This window comes from Agelaius tricolor, unplaced genomic scaffold, assembly GCF_023055355.1.
Source record: "Agelaius tricolor isolate 1412-34295 unplaced genomic scaffold, bAgeTri1.0.p SCAF_1, whole genome shotgun sequence".
Classification (NCBI taxonomy): domain Eukaryota; kingdom Metazoa; phylum Chordata; class Aves; order Passeriformes; family Icteridae; genus Agelaius; species Agelaius tricolor.
The window spans coordinates 113440343-113458212 of record NW_027269261.1 but is presented as its reverse complement, the minus strand read 5'-3'; the positions used below and the strand labels follow the sequence as shown (position 1 = coordinate 113458212).

The 17870-nt window shown below is 47.5% G+C and overlaps 1 protein-coding gene across 12 annotated transcripts in view; it reads left to right on the top strand.

Moving 5' to 3' along the window:
- EXTL3 (exostosin like glycosyltransferase 3) overlaps nt 1–17870 on the top strand; it is a 148901-nt gene that overhangs the window by 92323 nt on the left and 38708 nt on the right. For 7 of the 12 annotated variants that reach the window (XM_071447845.1, XM_071447852.1, XM_071447860.1 and 4 more), the window contains one exon: nt 2708–2810. The exons of 3 other annotated variants lie outside the window; for them this stretch is intronic. The gene's annotated coding sequence lies outside the window, so the exon portion shown is untranslated. Of the gene's footprint in view, nt 1–1773; nt 1937–2707; nt 2811–12460; nt 12857–17870 lie in introns of those variants that run through there. 2 more of the 12 variants (XM_071447888.1, XM_071447904.1) reach the window with 2 other exon arrangements.

Genomic DNA, 17870 nt, shown 5'->3' with positions numbered 1-17870 from the left:
CTGGAGTTGCTGAGTCTTGAACAGCTTCTGCTGGTCCAGCCAGTTCTTTTAAAGTTGGAATTTTTTGATTTTTTGGGGACTTTTTTTTTTTTTTTTTGCTCAAATAGCAGCTTGTGATGGGCCAGGAACTGTTGTGGCAGTGCCTCTAAAATCCTTAAGCTGCTTGAATCACTCCAAGGAGCCAGGCAATAAAAGAGCTGGAATAAAATGTATCCCTCAATGTCCTTCACTTCTGCTGACAACTGCAGTTTAAATTACTGGTGCAGCCCTTTAGCATAGCTGGCTTGTAAAAACTATTAAAATATAAAATGAAGTTAGAACAGAGACTTGCCACCTTTTCTCTGGTGGAGAGCAGAGAGAAATCACACTTTTTTTGGGGGGTGAGCCTCTGCTGGGGTGCTGTTACTGCTTTAATGACAGTGATCAGAATAAAATATTAATATACACTGGAATTTTTACATCATATTGATTATATAGTGTTTATTAGACAAGGGCCTTGACTTTAACCATAAAGTGGCATTTATTCTATGAAGAATCTGATGCTTTCCAGAGCTTACATTAAAATTAGGCTTTTTTAAAAACACTCTTAAGCTCTCTTCTAGTGGAAGGTGTCCCTGCTGATGGCAGGGGGTTGAATGAGATGATATTTGAGATTCCTTTTGACCCAGACGATTTTGGTACTCTCAGGAGAGTGGTTTGTTTGGGATTTGGGCATCCCATTGCCACATACTCTGATTCCTTGGCTCCTTTGCCCAAAGTGGCCAGAGTTTCAGGGACAACAATTGGTGGCTTTGAATTTAAAAAAAAGGCAGATTTTTATTTTATAAGCTGTCAGCATTCCAAGCTTGCCATGAAACATCTCCAGGATTCCTTTTAACCCAGACAGTTCTGGGACTCTCAGGAGTGTGGTTTGTTTGCCTGATGGATTTTGCCATCCCATTGCCACCTGCTCTGATTCTCCTTTGCCCCACGTGACCAGAGTTTCAGGGACAACAATTGGTGGCTTTGAATTAAAAAAAAGACAGATTTTTATTTTGTAAACTGCCAGCATTCCAAGATTCCAAGATTCCATGAAACATCTCCAGGGTTCCTTTTAACCCAGACAATTCTGGGACTCTCCGGAGTGTGGTTTGTTTGCCTGATGGATTTTGCCATCCCATTGCCACCTGCTCTGATTCTCCTTTGCCCCAGGTGACCAGAGTTTCAGGGACAATACTTGGTGGCTTTGAATTACAAAAATGGCAGATTTTTATTTTGTAAGCATTCCAAGCTTGCCATGAAACATCTCCAGAGCTGGGAGAGGCAGCGAGGGCTGCGCAGATGCTGCAGCATGGGTGAGGTTTGGAGTGGATATTTCACAGGTCACCTTGAGATGAAACCCTCAGCTGTGGCTGTTGAGAAACATCTTCACTCTCCTGGAGATCCCTGGGAGGAACTTTGCAATCAGGGAAGGAAGGAGGGTTCTGTAGAAGGGTCCTGGCTGTTCTTGTTTCTGCAAACATTTTGTAGCTGATGGAACCGTGCCAGGACCTGCAGCCTGCCAGGAGGGACCAGCTCCCATCACCAAGTGTTTCCTCCTTTGTATCCCAAAGATGTGGGCACTCAGGAAGTGTTTTGCCAGCTGAAGTGAAAGGGATGGAATTGAAAGGGATGGAAGGGGTTGGAAGCAGCCTTTATAAAGCAGCAGCAGCAGCATCCAAGGACCAGCCCTGAGTCCCTGCTGGGAGCTGGGGCTGAGGAGAGGCTGCGAGTATGGAACACATTAGTGAGAGTCAGGGTGGGGAGAGGGAGGTTGGGATGCTCTGCTGTCCCAGAGGCTGTGTGGGAGGATGAAGGCAGGATGTGGATGATCCTTTTTGTTTTAAAACAAAGGGAAATGCCACTGACTTCACCCGAGGAGGATAATCCTGGAGCCTTGGGATTTTCTTAACAAAAGGTATTTTGTTTTTAATTTTTTTGTCTGTTTGTCTGCTTAGATCAGAGGGGTTGTTTGCAGCAGAGGTGTGGCTGAGAGAGGATTTGAGCTAGGGCAGAAACTGGATGAAGAATTGGTGGGAATTGCTGGGCTTGAGGCTGGACTTGGTGGGTGGAACTCGTGGTGTGTCATGGAACAGGTCGGCCTGGGTGGCTTGCAATGATCCTCTTGGACCTTGGCACTTATGGAACAATGGAGATAATGACTTTATTTAATATTTTTGTGGGAAATGATCCCATGGATGTAACCTGAGAGCTGTCAATTATCAGGTGTTGTACTGGAAGAATTTTGGGTGAAGTGAGGAAGTTGAGAATGCCTGGAAGGGGCTCAGAGCTGATGGAGCAGGGAGCTGATGACCTACATCTGATCCCTTTTAGATTTGCAATATCCCTTCTCCAGGTGGTCTCATTTCTGCCTGATTCCCCCTTCAGCCTCCCTTACTCTCCAGCAGCCCAAATTGTCAAACCTGTGGGAGCTTCCAGGCTTAAGACCACGTCATAAATCACAGAATGCCAGAATGGTTTGGGAGGCAAGGAACCTTAAAGCTCATCTTGTTCCACACCCTGCCATGGGCAGGGCCACCTTCCACTCCCCCAGGTTGCTCAATCCCTGTTTGGAGAGGTCCAGAAGGAATGTTTGTGTCAGAGTGCCTCTCTCGCACGATGCCTCGAGGCCATGCAGAACTTATCTCATGAGTCCATGTGGTTTTGTCTGTGTTTCTCTGTTAAACAGGAGGGAAACCCTTGAGATCAGCACTGGGAGAAAGAAGAGAGGTGGAGAAGGAGTCGATGTGGGATGTGGGACAGGTCTGAGCCAAGGAGCTGAGGGACAGCAGGTAAAGCACAAAGGAGCTCTGCAGTGTCAGGCTGCCCCATGCCTGGGGTTAAGTTGCTTCTTCCCTTGCTGGATTTTCACATAATTCACCAAAACGTCTCACACCCTTCTAAAAACACTCTCCTCCTCCCCATAGTCCAGTTGAAATAATGTTGAGATGAGAAAAGCTTGTAAAAATAGGGCAGGACCAGCACAGTGCCACCCCCAGAGCTTTAATCAAGCTCCTTACATATTTTTTGGCCATCAGCTCTTTCATTTAATCATCCATTAATTGCTGAAAGTTTTAGCCAAATTCATTTGGCAGCAGTTGCAGGCGAAGAAGCAGCATTTCACAATACTCTGGTTTCAGCACTTTTCAATTCTGATTTTAAAAGCAGTGTTGAATGTCACTAATGGCCTGAGCTCAGTGTCTGGGAGCCTTGGGATCCAAATCCCTGCACACAGCTCAGGGAGAAGTTGGGCTCTGAACATTTTTCTTCTTTAGCATCATTCTCTGGGCAGATTCTTGTCCCCAAACTCTTTGTAATCAAGGTGTGAGGATTAGTCCATGGGTGCTGATCACAGCTCTGGTGGGGTGTGTGGTTCTCTGGGAGCCTTCCAACCTCACTGCAGAGGCTGGAATTGCTGCCAGCAGCACATTTCTCCTTCCCCAGTTTTCTTCTCACTCCTGTAAGGAAGCCAGAGGATGAGATGAGATTTTGTGCCCTGTGCTGAGCTCCTTCAGGCAAACTCAGGCTCTGGAGTATTGTCAGAATTGCTGCTGAGTTTGGGCTCCAGCAAAGGTGTCAGGAGTGAAGCAAAGGAGTCAGGGAGTGGCATTTCCTGGCACAGGGACACAAGGACACCACGGGGCAGTGGCATCCTGCACAAAGCTGCTCTGTCAGCCCAAGTTCTGGAGTGGAAGCAGCACGTGGATTGTGACTGGGAGCCACCAGCGTCACTCCAGTCAGAATCTGGCTGCTAAATCTGATTCCTGCTCTCAGGAAAACTTGGATGAGGTGTGATGGGCTGTGGTTCAGCACAAAGCACACGAGGTGCTCTCAAGGTCCCTTGTGGCCATGAACTCTGCTCCTCTGTGAAGAGATCACAGCTGCAGCTCCAGTGACACACACACACACGTGGCCAGTCCAAGCCCCTGCTTTGAGTCCCTGTCAGAGGATTTCTGCAGGAGCACTGTGTCCTTGGGAGCCGTGCTTGGAGCATCTGCTCTGTGTATTCTTGGGCTGAGCTGCTTCCAGCAGGCTTAGCAACTGTGCCTGTGATTTCCTGCAGGAAATCCAACCATGCAGGGTGGTGTTCAGCTTATGGGACTGTGACTATCAAACCATCATGGCATTCTTTAGTTGCCTTTTTTATTACTTTTTAAAAAAACCTGTTAGCTGTCTCCCCACCCCCAACCCCATATCTGTGCATCTGTGGAGTTTTTCTTTCCTGCCTTGTTCAAGTGCAAGAGTAAATCCTTTTTGATTTATTCCAGAGCAGCCCTCGAGCTCAGCTCCTGTGAGAGCCTGCTGACTTGGAGTTCAAAAGATCTCACAGCTTTGAGGCCAGGCTGTGGTCTTCCATCTTGCCTCAAAGTTAAACTGAAAGAGAAAATTCCTTTTCTTCTTGAAAAGAAAATCACCATGCTGTGTAAGGGAATCAGACTTACCTGGAGCAGCAGAGAGTGCCAACATACAGAATTCCAGGTTAAAAATCTGGTTGTTTAGCAAGGCTTTATTTTCAAGCACTGAGCACGTTGTTTAGGAAGTGTTTTATGGAGATAAATACTCCTTTAAAAGCAGTGCTGCTGCCTGGCTGGGATCCAGCCTGTGATCCTACATTAAAGCATTTTTTGGGTGTTTAAACCACTACATTACCACGGTGGCTAGAAATGGAAGTTCTTATCCCTGACTTCCTGCAGATCTGCAGGGTTAGATGACATTTTAGGAAGAAATTCTTTACTCTAAGAATGCTGATGAGGTGAATGGAATTCTCAGAGAAGCTGTGACTGCCTCTGGATTTCTGGGAGTGTCCAAGGCCAGGTTGGACAGGGTTTGGAGCAACCTGGGATTGTGGAAGGTGTCCCTGCCCATGGCAGGGGTGGAATGGGATGAGCTTTAAAGTCCTTTCCAGCTATAATCATTCCATGATTCAATGAGGTGCAGACATATCTGGCAAATATATATATGTGTTTGTATGATTTATATACATATATAGAACAAAACAAACCTGTAAGAACTATTTATATCCTATTCCACTTCTACAGGGCCCTGCTTAGTCCAGATTTATGCAGTTGTGGCTGCAGCTGTGAGCTTGGAAGTGCAGAGATAATGGATGGAAGACTTTTAATAACTGTAGGGACCCTGCTTTTAAAATCCAGCTCCTCTGAGCAAGGTGACCTTGGCTCTGACTTGGAAATCCAGCCCTGCAGGGGAAGGAGATGCTGATCCACAGAGCAAAATCTTGGCCAGACAGCAGCAGAAGAGCAGCCCCAAAGCACAGGTTGGGCTGGTGGAGTTTTCAGCACTCTTGAAGTTGTCAGGCTTGCAGTTCAAGCTATGGGTGCTCTCCCAAATTTGAATTTACACCTGGCAGTGGTGTATCTCTGTTTTTTACAAAGCTCCAGTCCTGGAGTGGAGAGAGAACCAGCTTTTTTACAGCAGCACAAAGGACTGGCAGCATAAGTGACAGCTCAGGGAGCCCTCAGAGGTGTGAGGGAAATCTCACATGGTGTTTTCTCAGCAGAACTCTTCCAGAAATCCTTTCCTTCAAAGTTTTTGGGTCTGTGAGGAGTGTGCATGGGAACACCTTGGTGTTTTATCCTACTTCCAGGAACAAAAAATGTGTAGAAAGCTGAAAGTGCAGTGATTCTCTGGCATGTGTGGCTACAGTAAAGGCACAGAGCTCAGGTGACAGGAAAGGACAGGGAACAGAGTGGCTCTTCTGCTGTTCTCTCCTGACCTTTCCTGCTCTTCCTTCAGCAGAGAAACGCCACATCCTGACCTTCTCCCATGTTCTGAGCCAGCAATAAAGTAGGAATATGTTTTTTTTCCCCCCAAATCTAATTTGAAACATGATGACTGGACCGTTCTTAAACAGCTTCCAACTTAACAATAAAGAAACTTCACAGAGTGCTTGGCAGGAGCCTCTGTACATAATTTAGATCATAATCAGATGCATTAACACATTTTATATGGATCTCATGGGGGCCAGGAAGATGAGATGTGCTGGGTAATTTCTTTCCAGATTTCTTTACCTGATTGTTTATTACTCTTGGGGACTTCATTTGTGGTCCAAATGTCACCATCAGAATCCTGCTGCTTCATGTGCCTGCATTCAGAGTAGCTGCTAGTGAGGCTTCCAATTCCTTAATTTCTCTGTTCTCCTCAGTCTTTCCATCCAAGGGGAAGATGGGGAGGCAGAGAGGGAAGGGGAACAAAAGGAGGGACCCAAATCCTGCAAACTGCTGAGCTTCCCCTCTGCCTGGAGCTCCATGGGAGGGAAAGTGCTGAGAGTGCTCCTTGTTTCCCACTGAGTACAATCAGAAGCTGCTGCTGGAGAGCTGCATGGGGGAAACACTTCCTCTCCCTCCCTTTCCCTTTGAGATGTTCAACAGCAGCAGCTTTAATTTTATAAATCTCCTGAAAGCTTTTCCACTCTCAGGAAAGAGAAATGGTCGTGTGTCTCTTGCTTGTGCTTGATTGTTTTGCCATGAATCCAGCCATGCCCATCCTGGTGAAATCTCTCCTTTGACACAAAGATCTGTTGCTGCTTTGAAAAGGGATGTTTTGGATGTCTTTCTGCTCTGCTGGTTTCTGTTGTCCCCACAAAAGGCAGGCAGGGAAGTTCCCTGTCACTTCAACTTCTCCTTTATGCATGCTGGAGTAAAAACCCTCCCCAGGTTGGTGGGATTTATTTGTTCCTGAACGCCATGGAGTGGTGTAAAAGTGGGATTTTTTAAATGCTCCCAGATGGGAACAGCACAGCTCAGGTTTGGGACATGAGGAGCTGCTCTGTTCACTCGTCCACCAGTGGTGGCCTCAGCCAGCTGCCATTGATCCACAAGTTGGCAAAACCAGGAATGAAACCTCCAAGGCAAGTCAGATGTGGCCTGGGTGTTTGGGCAGGTGAGAAAGCTCAAGAATATGAAAATTCTGGGTGTAAGCTGGCTTACACCCCTGGATTTGGGCCAGAGAACACACCCAAAACAGGACCACAGCAGCCCATAGCAAAAACACAGAGCTCCTTCTTCCCCTTTTATCAGTGCCTGATAATGGTACTGATAAAAAAAACCACCCCAGGCCAGAGGAGAAGGATTTGTTTGCCTCTTTTTTTTTATTTTTTCTCTTCAATAATTGTTTATCAACATCAGGTGATGATGCAACAGCATCCCAGATCAGCTGAGCTTGTAAAGTGGCTTTTACCACAGAGCACAATGATGACTGAGAAGTGAGTATCCTTAAAAATCAGAGTTGATGGGGCTGCTGAAGTCCCATTTTGTGTGCTGAGTGAATCCCTGTGTCTCACCCTGTACCTCCAGTGCCTTGTGCTGTTGAAGTGTCCACAGGGAGAGGGTGAAGAGCTGAGGGTTTGGGGCCTCTCTCACAAACTCCTGCCTTTCCCTGGGTTTCCCAGCTAAATGCTGAGAAATGGTGTTACTTGCAGGATATTCTCCCTCAAGATATAAAAGTTAAGATTGTTTTGCTCTCCTGAACAGACCCTTTAACCTCCATCTCATGATTCAAAATTGGCAGGAGAGCCTCAGAGCAGCCTGATGCAGGCTCTGAAGGGTTTGTGTGAGCAGGGCAGGCAGGAGAACACGAGAGGGAGAAAATGTCCCCAGTCCCTTTGCTGTTTATAGCCATGTCACAGACATTTCCTTGCTGCCAGTGCCCAAGTTCCCAGCTGGGAATGATGAATTCTCCTTAAGTCAGTGGCACACACAGTTTGGACAAGCTTGATGGCTTCTGGGTCCAGCCAGCAGAACTGCTGCTGAGCAGGAGGAATGAGAAATTCAGGTTCTGTTTAGCACAGGAATATACTCTGCTACTTTAAACTGACAGAGGGCAGAGTTAGGTTAGATTTTAGGAAGAAATTATTTACTCAAATGGTGGGGAGGCCCTGGCACAGGTTGCCCAGAGAAGCTGTGGCTGCTCCTGGATCCCTGGAAGTGTCCAAGGCCAGACTGGATGGGGCTTGGAGCAACCTGGGATAGTGGAAGGTGTCCCTGCCTATGGCAGGGGGTGGCACTGGATGAGTTTTAAGGTCCCTTCCAACCCAAACCTTTCTGTAATTCTGTGATTCTGTATGGGGAATACACAAAGAAGGGAATAGACATAAGGCAGAATGGGAAAGATGAAACGACTCTTCTGGTGGTTGGGAATGGGAATAAAGTGCATTTTTGTGTATCAGGCAGAAGGATGCTGCCTGTTGTCAACGTGTGTGGTTGCCCTCCTCTGGTTGGAAGCAGAACAACCTCCCAAGACTGGAGACTTTTTTGGGGGCAGAACTGTTGAGTTTCTTCAGAGTGACTTTGAAAAGAGTCAGGATCATTTTAGATGCTGGGAGCTGATGAGTGCAAGGTCTCATCCTTCATCTGCAAAGCCACCCTGGGCAAGGGGTGACTTCTGAGCTGCTGCATGGGGACAGATTGTGCAGAGCCAAGGGATGCACCAAAGCCAGAACGTGTCACTGAACACGGACAGACTCTGCAGAGGTGGGTGCAGGGCTTGGAGAGGCTGCAGAGCACAGCTTGCTGTAAGATGTGGCTCTGAGGAATCTGTCACCGAGGCCTGGTGACCCCACAGCCCTGCCACACCTCAGAGCAGGCAGCTGACCCTGCCTGCCGCTCTGCTCGGTGGAGCTGGCTTGAGTTACGCATCAGGCTGAGAATGATGTGACAGATTTCATTAGCAAATCATTTGCTGACCTTCAGTTTTATGAAAATAGTCTGAAAATGAGTTTATCAGCAGTTAGCTGTTCCAGCAGAGAAGCAGAGGCTTAGAGGATTTAAGGGAGCTGCATCCAGCACTGGTGATTTCCACTCGGGTGTGTTAGACCATGTCCTTGAAGGATGCTGATACTAATCCAGGTAATCCTGGTCAGCAAAAAAACTGACTTGTGCTTTTTGGGATTTTTTTTTTTTCCATTTGGATCAGGACCAGCAAAGTCAGGCAGATAGCTGTGTGCCTTGCTAGAGTGTCTTAAGGGTGAAACCTTTGCTCTGCATTTGGAGCCATTCCAAAATGTGAATCCTAGGAACTATAGATTTTGTCTTCTATGGATTTTGGCAAGACAGTTGGAGCAGCTGAAAGGGAAATGAGCCTGAGAGGAGCTTTTGACTTTGGTGAAACTCAATAGTTACTTTCCAGTAACAGGGAGGCATTAAGAAAAAGGCCAAACCTGGTGACATCTGCAATTCAGACATCATCTAATCCATGCTTTTTTTTCCTTCCACTACAGCAACCAGGCAGGATCCAGGGTGGGATGTGCACACCTTTTCCCTGCATGTTGGATACATGGAAGGATCTGTGGAAATGATTGTGTAGTGGTTGAGCAGAGAGCTGGTCCTTAAAAGGCTGTCCCTTAAATGTCTTCTAATGCCAGCCCAACCCATTTAATCTCACAGTGTTGCTCTCATGAATGTTTTATACCTCCTACAAGTATTAAGTCCTACAATACCACTAAAACACATTGAATTTTAGTGTGAAAGTGGTGAAAGTGTCTTAACTGAAGAGATGGATTCCTGTGTCCAGAGATAAACGTTAAAGAGAGGGAAGCACAGTGTGCTGGGAGGCTCCTCTGCCACCAGCTCATACATCCAGTGAAAAACTCACTAAGAGTTATTTTTATTATCCATTACAGCTTTATCTAGTTCAGATGTCTGCAGGAAAGGCTTCCACCCTCTCTCTGGCATTTCTGTGAATTGTAAAACAAACAAGTTTGGAAGGGATCTCTGGAAGTCCCTAATTCAATGTCCTGCTTGTGGCAGAGGTAGATGAGATTGCTCAAGGCTTTGTCCAGTTCAGGTTTGACTGTGCTGGGCTGGAGGGTCCACCAGCTCTCCAGGCTCCTCTTCCCATCATTGGTTTTCCTACTGAATATCCACACAGGAGAATATTCAGTAAGCTGAATATCCACACAGGAGGCTACATCAGAAACCTTGCTGCTGTCAGGGTAATCAGCATCTGCCAGGGATGGTTTCAGAAGACAAATCAATGAGGTTCAGTTTGCCCACAGCACATCTCCTTACCCTTCATGGCCATGGGCATGGATTCCAGGAGGATTTGCTGCATTCATCCCTGCCCACAGGCTTCAGCTGGCAGCAAGGTGTTGCTGTCCTCTTTACTCCAGGTACAACCCCTCTGCAGGGCGAGTTTGTGCTGTCAAAGTTAATGCTCAGAAAGTGAGTGCAGGTAACCTTGGCTTCCTCTTGGCTTGGCTGCTCGTGAGCTTTCATTGCCTTCTCTAATAAAACCTTCGCAATTGCTTAGAGACGCTTAAAAGTTGTTAATGTTTAAATAAAGGGATTAATTTCAGGCCTCCTGCTGCTAAACTTGTACATTGGAATTTTGAGGAAGTGCCTTTTCCCCGCGAGGTGTGAGCAAAGCCTTTGATCAGCTAAATGGGCTGGAGCTCGTGGTGAGGAGCCACTGAACTCCTCAGCATTGATCTGCGCTTGCCAGGCAATGGAAACTCTTAAAATGGCTCCAGGAAGAGGAAATACACAAAGATTTTAGGGCATGGATATAGGCAGGTGCCTCAGGAACACCTGCCCTTTAAACCTGTTCCTGCTGTTGATTTTATTGATGATTGAATTGGTATTTTAACATTTCCATGCCTTTGTTTCCCCACCTATAAATGACTCGTGCCTTCCTTTTGGGTTATTGAGCTTGACACATATAAAAATTGTCAAGGTAGGGTGCCAAGAGCGCACAAACTATTTTATTTTTAGCGTCTTTTGAAATCTTGGACTTTTTGTTCTCCCTTTTATCTGTCTCTTTCTTTTTAATCACACCAAATGGAAATAAATTCAATCACAGCTGGTGCTGGAGAAGAATCATTAAGCCCATCCAGCTGGCTGTCTCGAGGCCAGAGTGGGATTGTTCCCTGTGCTGCATTTCCAAAGTATTTTATCTCCTTTAGCCCCGTGTTTGTGGAGTGATGAGCTCCTTTCACTTCTGTCTGCTCCCGTCATCGATCCAAACGGGAAGGGCTATTTTTAGGTGGCTGTAAGTAAATGGACATCAGGCACCGTGGAAAGGGGACTGGGTTATTTTTGGAAACCCATCAGCAGCCGTTCTGGCAGGTCCTGCTGTGGGATTTGTCTTCAGCTGGGCTGTCTCAGGTTGTGGTATCAGTTCCCAAGGTTGTGAACCTCATTTCTCGGATGTGATCTGCACTCTGAGTGTGGAATTAGCAGCTGCTGGAGATGGTGTTGATGGCATCAGTTCCTGGGATTTAATTCCCCCTAGGCCAGGTTGGATGGGGCCCTGAGCAACCTGATCTAGTGAGTGGCATCCCTGCTGGAAGGAGATGAGCCTTAAGGTCTTTTCCAACCCAAACCACTCTGGGATTCTGGGATTCTAAACCAGCCTGGATGGGAGGGATGCAGGGTGGTGGTTGAACTGGAGGTTTTGGGGCAGAAGATGAGGTTGGCTTAGGGGCAACGTGGGAAATGCACCCGGAGTGGAGCCAAGCCGTGGAGATGATCTCACAGTCAGAGCCCTTGGTGGATGTGCAGACTTGGCATCTGCTTGTGGCCACAGGGCAGTTTTTGGGGTGCTCTTGGGAGTTTGGGCTTGTTCTGCTTCAGTGGATTGCAGAAGGGTGATGTTTCCTTGGTTTTGCTCAGTAAAACCAAGGAAACATCATAAAGAATTTTGTCATGTTTAGGACATGGCTTAGGGTGGGCTTGGCAGCCCTGGGTTGTGAGTTGGACTCAGTGATCTCAGAGGGCTTTTCCAGCCTTGATGATTCTGTGATTCCATCAGCATTTTGGGACAGCTGTGGCACAGTTTATGTGTGGAGCTGATGCTGCTTGGGGCCTCTGGGCTCTCCAGTCACTCAGCTGTGAATGTGCAGGTTGGAACCTGGGGGCAGTGGCCAAATCAACACCAGCACTGTGGGGAGCTCAAAAGCCTGAGCTGGAAACCTCCTGTGGGGGATTTAGCTGCGCGTTATCTTCTCTCTCTGCCTCGGCAAAGACCCAAATCTAATTTCAAAGGTCAGAACATGCTCTCACCTGGGTGTTCCCAGACTTTTATAGAGTGGTTGAAGGCCATTTCCTAAAATTAGCTGCTGCAGGGGAAAGCTGATACTGGCTCTGTATCAGACCCTTTCCAAAGCTCTGGATAATCATTTACTTGATTACTCCTATTGAAACTCATGGGTAAAAGGTAGAAAATGGAAGAAAACCAGAACCTGGTGCTGCTTCCTAACAGAGGAATACAACCATGTGGGTTTTGGGGCAGAATTCCTCTTCTTGGTTGTTTTTGGAGGTGTTTTTTTTTGTTTTCCTGAAGGTTTCCCAGGCAGGCCAGTGGCCTGCCTTTAGAATCAGATTTATTTTTGTTTTCCTCAAACTTCCTGGTGATCCAAACATGCTGGGGAGCTCTGGGAAGGGGAACATGTGACTCTGAAGGAGGCTGAAATGGTAAAGCACACTCAGATCTGCTAAGCAACAGCATTGACACGTTTAAATAAATCTGCTGTTGACTAATATAGAGTGACATATTGAGAGCAATTAAAAATAAAAAAAAAAGGAAACTAGGCACAAATTTGGGAAATGAGTGGAATGGGAACAGAACAAAGATGTTAGAGAGGATGCTGGATAAAAGAGAGGGAGGGCTGCTCCACAAAAGGAGTGTTCTGGAGAACCAGGGTGTCCATCAGGAAGGGGGAGACAATAGCAGAAGTGCAGATTTGTGCTGGAATTATCCCTTGGCAGTAGGATCCTTGTATTTCTGCCTCCCTGCCAACTCTGCTGGCTGCCAGGATTGAAAAGATTTGTGCTGCCTGGTGCAGAGAGGAGCATGTGGTGGGATGTCAGGCAGCTTGGAGAAGGTAAGGTGGCACTTCTTGTTCTCGTGGTGGCTTTGGGACTGTTGTTCCTTTGGATCTGCTGTGATTTGGGTGTGAGTCCTGTCATTCCACATCCCTGTGGATGTGTGTAATGCTGGAGAAGGGAGCAGGGACTAAATTAGGAGTGTTGGGTTTGAAAGGAAAGGAAATCCCTTAAAATCACAGAATGATTTGGATGGGAAGGAACCTCAGAGCTCATCCCATTCCACTCCCCTGCCATGGGCAGGGACACTTCCCACTATCCCAGGCTGCTCCAAGCCCTGTCCAGCCTGGCCTTGGACACTTCCAGGGATCCAGAGGCAGCCACAGCTGCTCTGGGCAACTTGCAGAACTCATCTGTGGAAGTTGCTGCTGCAGGAAGCTGTGAAACTGAGTGCTTGGTGTGTTTTCCCTTCCCTTCCCCTTCCCCTTCCCCTTCCCTTCCCCTTCCCCTTCCCCTTCCCCTTCCCCTTCCCCTTCCCCTTCCCCTTCCCTTCCCTTCCCTTCCCTTCCCTTCCCCTTCCCCTTCCCCTTCCCCCTTTTTTTCTTTAACAGCTCAGACTCTGTACTATTAAGAATGTCTGTGATTGATTGCTTTAAAAAAAAAAAGGTATTTTGGTGGACAGCTGTTATTCTTCAAGGGCTCCTACAACTCCTATTTGTTAATGGTTTGGGGGAAATTGTCCTGAATAAACTGTTCCATGCCCATGATTTATGGTTATTTTACACCAAAGAGGCTGGAAATGAGGAGTGAGGGGCTGAAGTGAATGGATCATTGGCCTGATCTAATACTGTTTTATTCCAATGTAACACAGCCATCCTAGTGCTTCCTTAGTATTTTTTTTGGATTCTCTACAGAGGCCAAATTGAGTTGTGAATTTTGTGCCCATCTTAATGACTTTGTTCCAGGCTGATGCCTTCGTGTCCATCCTCGTGGCACGTTCACAGTGGAACTGTGTTTGCCAGCAGCTCTCCCACCTCTGGGAATGGCTTCCCTTTTCCATCAGGTGTTTCCTCTGGCCACCACCAGCAGCCTTTGTGCAGTGGGTGGCAATAGAAAACTCACACACTGTCCAGCCTGGGATGGTGTGAGGCTGAAAGGGAGAGAGCTCTGCTGTCCCTCAGGGAAATTTTGTGCAATCAGAACCAGCACTGAGATGAGAGTGAGATGGCACAGCTTGGGGCTGGCTCTTCTGTCCAAAATAACTACTGGGAATGGCCAGAAGAGGCGTTTGTGGATTGCTCATCCATTAGCACCTCTCACCATCTATTTTCCAAATGGTCCCTGAAGTGAGCTGGAACCAGTTCCGTGAGTTGGAACCAGTCTGATCTTTGGGATGATGGCTGGGAGACAGCAGCTTGTGTTGGAAGCAGTTCCTTCATCTGCATGAGCCTTGTGCTGGCACTGTGGCCCATTTTTTGAGCTGCTCTGAGGACATTTGGCCCCTGTTCCCTCCAAAAATAGCTGCTGTGTGTTGGAGATTCCTGCCTGGAGGATTTGGGAGCCAAAAGGAGCTCCAGCCTTCCCAGATGTGCCCTCTCTGCTGACATTTGGGCTCCCTCCACCCTGTGCTGTGGGCAGGCAGGAGGGACTGCATGGTGAGGGTTATTTGGGTGCCCTCTGGAGTGCAGGGTGTTCCCACAATATCCATGGTTCCTCTGGGAATTTCCCCTCCTGGCCCTGGAATCACATTTGTGATGTGGACTATTCAAAACCCTACCAACAAGCTGTGTCCTGAAAATCCTGCTGCCAGTCCAGGGGAGCTGTTAAACCACTAACTCTGCAAGAACTTGGCTGCTTTGAGGTGCTCAGTGACAGCAGCAGCCTCAGCACTCGTGGCTGAAGCATTTGGGCTTGCTGTGATTGCAGCAGACAGATTGTCTCAAAGCCACCAGGTATTAATTGGCTTTCATGTTCGATACCAGTTAATAAAAATTTCCTTAAAAAGACACATTGCTTAGCTTTAGATGCTCTTTAATGTTGTCAGAGGGTTCTAATAAAACAGGGCTTTGGCATCTGCTCTTACCTGTTAGTCTTCCAATAACTGTTGAATCCATCAGCTGTTTGCACTCGGATTTGAGGGATGGAGCTCACCAAAGCAGTAACTCCGTATAAATGTTCTGGAAATAAGGAACTGAAAACTCTTTATGGGGTACTGGAGAACCCCATGGAAAACTGAAGGCATCAAACATTAAGAATTTGTGCTGCTGTTCCCAGAACTCACGGGGGCACGTTGACACCACAGATATTTTTCTCAAAATACCACGCTGAGCATTGCAGGGCCATTACAAGCACTTGACTAAATAATCATTCCAGCTCTTTCTCCTACTAAGAGGACACCATTAAATTCAGGAGAGCAGCTGGGAAGTGCATTTGGACCAGGCTTTAAGCTTGACAAGTTTTGGGTTTCAAAGGCATGTTAAAAGTGCTCCCCCAGCTCACACAAGGAGCCATGCTTTGGTGCCTTGGCCTGGAAGGCAGCGTGGGAGCTAAGAAATCTATTAGTGAGCTTCAATTTACTCAGGAAAAATCCTTCCCTGAGGATTGCTCTTGTTCTCTGGAATTACAGGGTTTGGTTTTTTTGATAACATTTTTCTCCTTAATTTGTCCCTTTTGCACTTCCTTGGTGCGAGCAGGGAAAGCAGCAGCGAAACTCCAGCAGGAGAGAGGTCGAGGGTTCTTTTGGACCAGGAGATGTGTGGAGGGTGCAGAAGGAGCAGCGAGGCTGCAGAGCTGTGAGAGAGGGAGGACAGGAAAGACCCAAATGGGTGGAAGTGGGATTTGGACAGCAGGGAAAAGCTGGTGAGAGAGGGGGGCAAAGAAAACCATCTCAGCAGCTGCATTTTGTGCGGCCACTCCTGTATCCTGCAGCTGTTCATTAGAAATTCTGTTTATGCCACAGGGAGTTTTGGAGTCTCTGAAGCTGACACAGTTTTAATAGACAAAGACATTTTGAGTGCAGCACATCTGCTCTGGGATGCTAAGGAAGAGGCTCCATGCAGTACTGCCATTGGTAGAAGCATTTCATCGTGCTTTTTTTAATTTTAAGACCTCTCTTTTATCCTAAAAAGTAAATTTTGAGGTCAAAAGAAGTGCTGTGTTTGCTCATTAAGTTTGCAGCCCTTAAACTGAGAGTCCTGCTGTATTCTTCCTAATATCCCTGAGTTCCCAGCCCTGGGGGCAGGCAGAATCACCTCTGACTTGGGACGATCCTAAAGCACTTCCCATCACAGAAGCACAAGCACAGGCCTGGGGGCAGGAGGGTGCTGCTCCAGAGCAGAGACCTCCTTTGGTCGATGCTGCATTATTAAATATCTGATGAGTAGGTCTTAAATTGATCAATTTCTTTCTCTGCAGGCTCAATCTAACCCTCATCTTAACTTTTATAACCCGTGGCTTTCCAAAGCCCATCTCATCTTGCTCGGTGATTGAATCCACCTTGTGCAGCTTTAAAGTTAATTCCTTCCTTCACCTCCAGCTCTGGTCAGGTTCCTTGGATCCCTCCTTGCCTGACCTCTCTCTTAGCCTTCCAATAAACAGAACAGTGTCACTTTGCCCTTCCTAACTGCTGTTATTGCTACATCTGCCCTGCAGCATCTCCTGGATATTTTCTACCTTCCTGTCTCAGTAGGAGCAGTTTCCATGCTGGATGCACATCTGAGTGGGGTTTGCCATCTCCCCTCCTGCCTTTTCCAAGTGTGTTGGTCTTCTCCAGCCAGGAACAGCTTGAGAAGAGGTTTTTTTTTTTTGTTGTGTTTCTTGCTGATCTCTTGGAAGGGAAGCACTGGGCAGCAGTGGGGTGTTTTGAAGTTTTTGGCCACGTCCATATCTGCACGTCCTGTGCAGTGGAGTGTCCTGCAGGGACCTTGGTTAGGTTTTATAGAATCTCAGAATGGTTTGGATAGGAAGAACCTTAAAGTTCATCTTGTTCTAGTCCTTGCCATGGACAGGGACACCTTCCACTGTCCCAGGTTTGGATGGGAAGGACCTTAAAGCTCATCTTGTTCCACTTCCTGTCATGGACAGGGACACCTTCCACTGTCCCCAGTTGCTCCAAGCCCTGGTTCAACTTTGCTCAGGAGGGAGAAATGGACTGGCTGTGTTGGTCTTCTCCAGCCAGGAACAGCTTGAGAAGAGGTTTTTTTTTGTTGTGTTTCTTGCTGATCTCTTGGAAGGGAAGCACTGGGCAGCAGTGACAAGGCAGAGCACAGCGTGTGTGGAATGATCCATGATCCAGCATCCCAAATCCAAGCGGTGGCAGTGCTTTGTAGGAATTTAATTACCATGGGTTGTGGTGCTGCTTCTCTCCTGTCATCCACTCTGCTGCTGGTTAATGATTTCATCAGGCACACACACAAACCTCATGTGCTGTGTTCTCTCTTCTTGGGGTACTTTGAAGTTTTTGGCCATGTCCACATCTGCAAGTCCTGTGGAGTGGAGTGTCCTGCAGGGACCTTGGTTAGGTGTTATAGAATCCCAGAATGGTTTGGATGGGAAGGACCTTAAAGCTCATCTTGTTCCACTCCCTGCCATGGACAGGGACACCTTCCACTGTCCCCAGTTGCTCCAAGCCCTGGTTCAGCTTTGCTCAGCAAGGAGAAATGGAGATACACACAGATACTCCAAGGACTGGAGCCCCTCTGCTCTGGATCCAGGCTGGGAGAGCTGGGGGTGTTCACCTGGAGAAGAGAAGGATCCAGGGAGAGCTCAGAGGCCCTTCCAGAGCCTAAAGGGGCTCCAGGAGAGCTGGAGAGGGACTGGGGACAAGGGATGGAGGGACAGGACACAGGGAAATGGTTTTCCCACTGCCAGAGGGCAGGAATAGATGGGATATTGGGAAGGAATTGTTCCCTGTGAGGGTGGTGAGGCCCTGTCAGAGGCTTCCCAGAGAAGCTGTGGCTGCCCCTGGATCCCTGGAATTGTCCAAGGCCAGGTTGGACAGGGCTTGGATCAACCTGGGATAGTGGAAGGTGTCCCTGCCCATGCTAGGGGGTGGAGTGGGATGAGCTTTCAGGT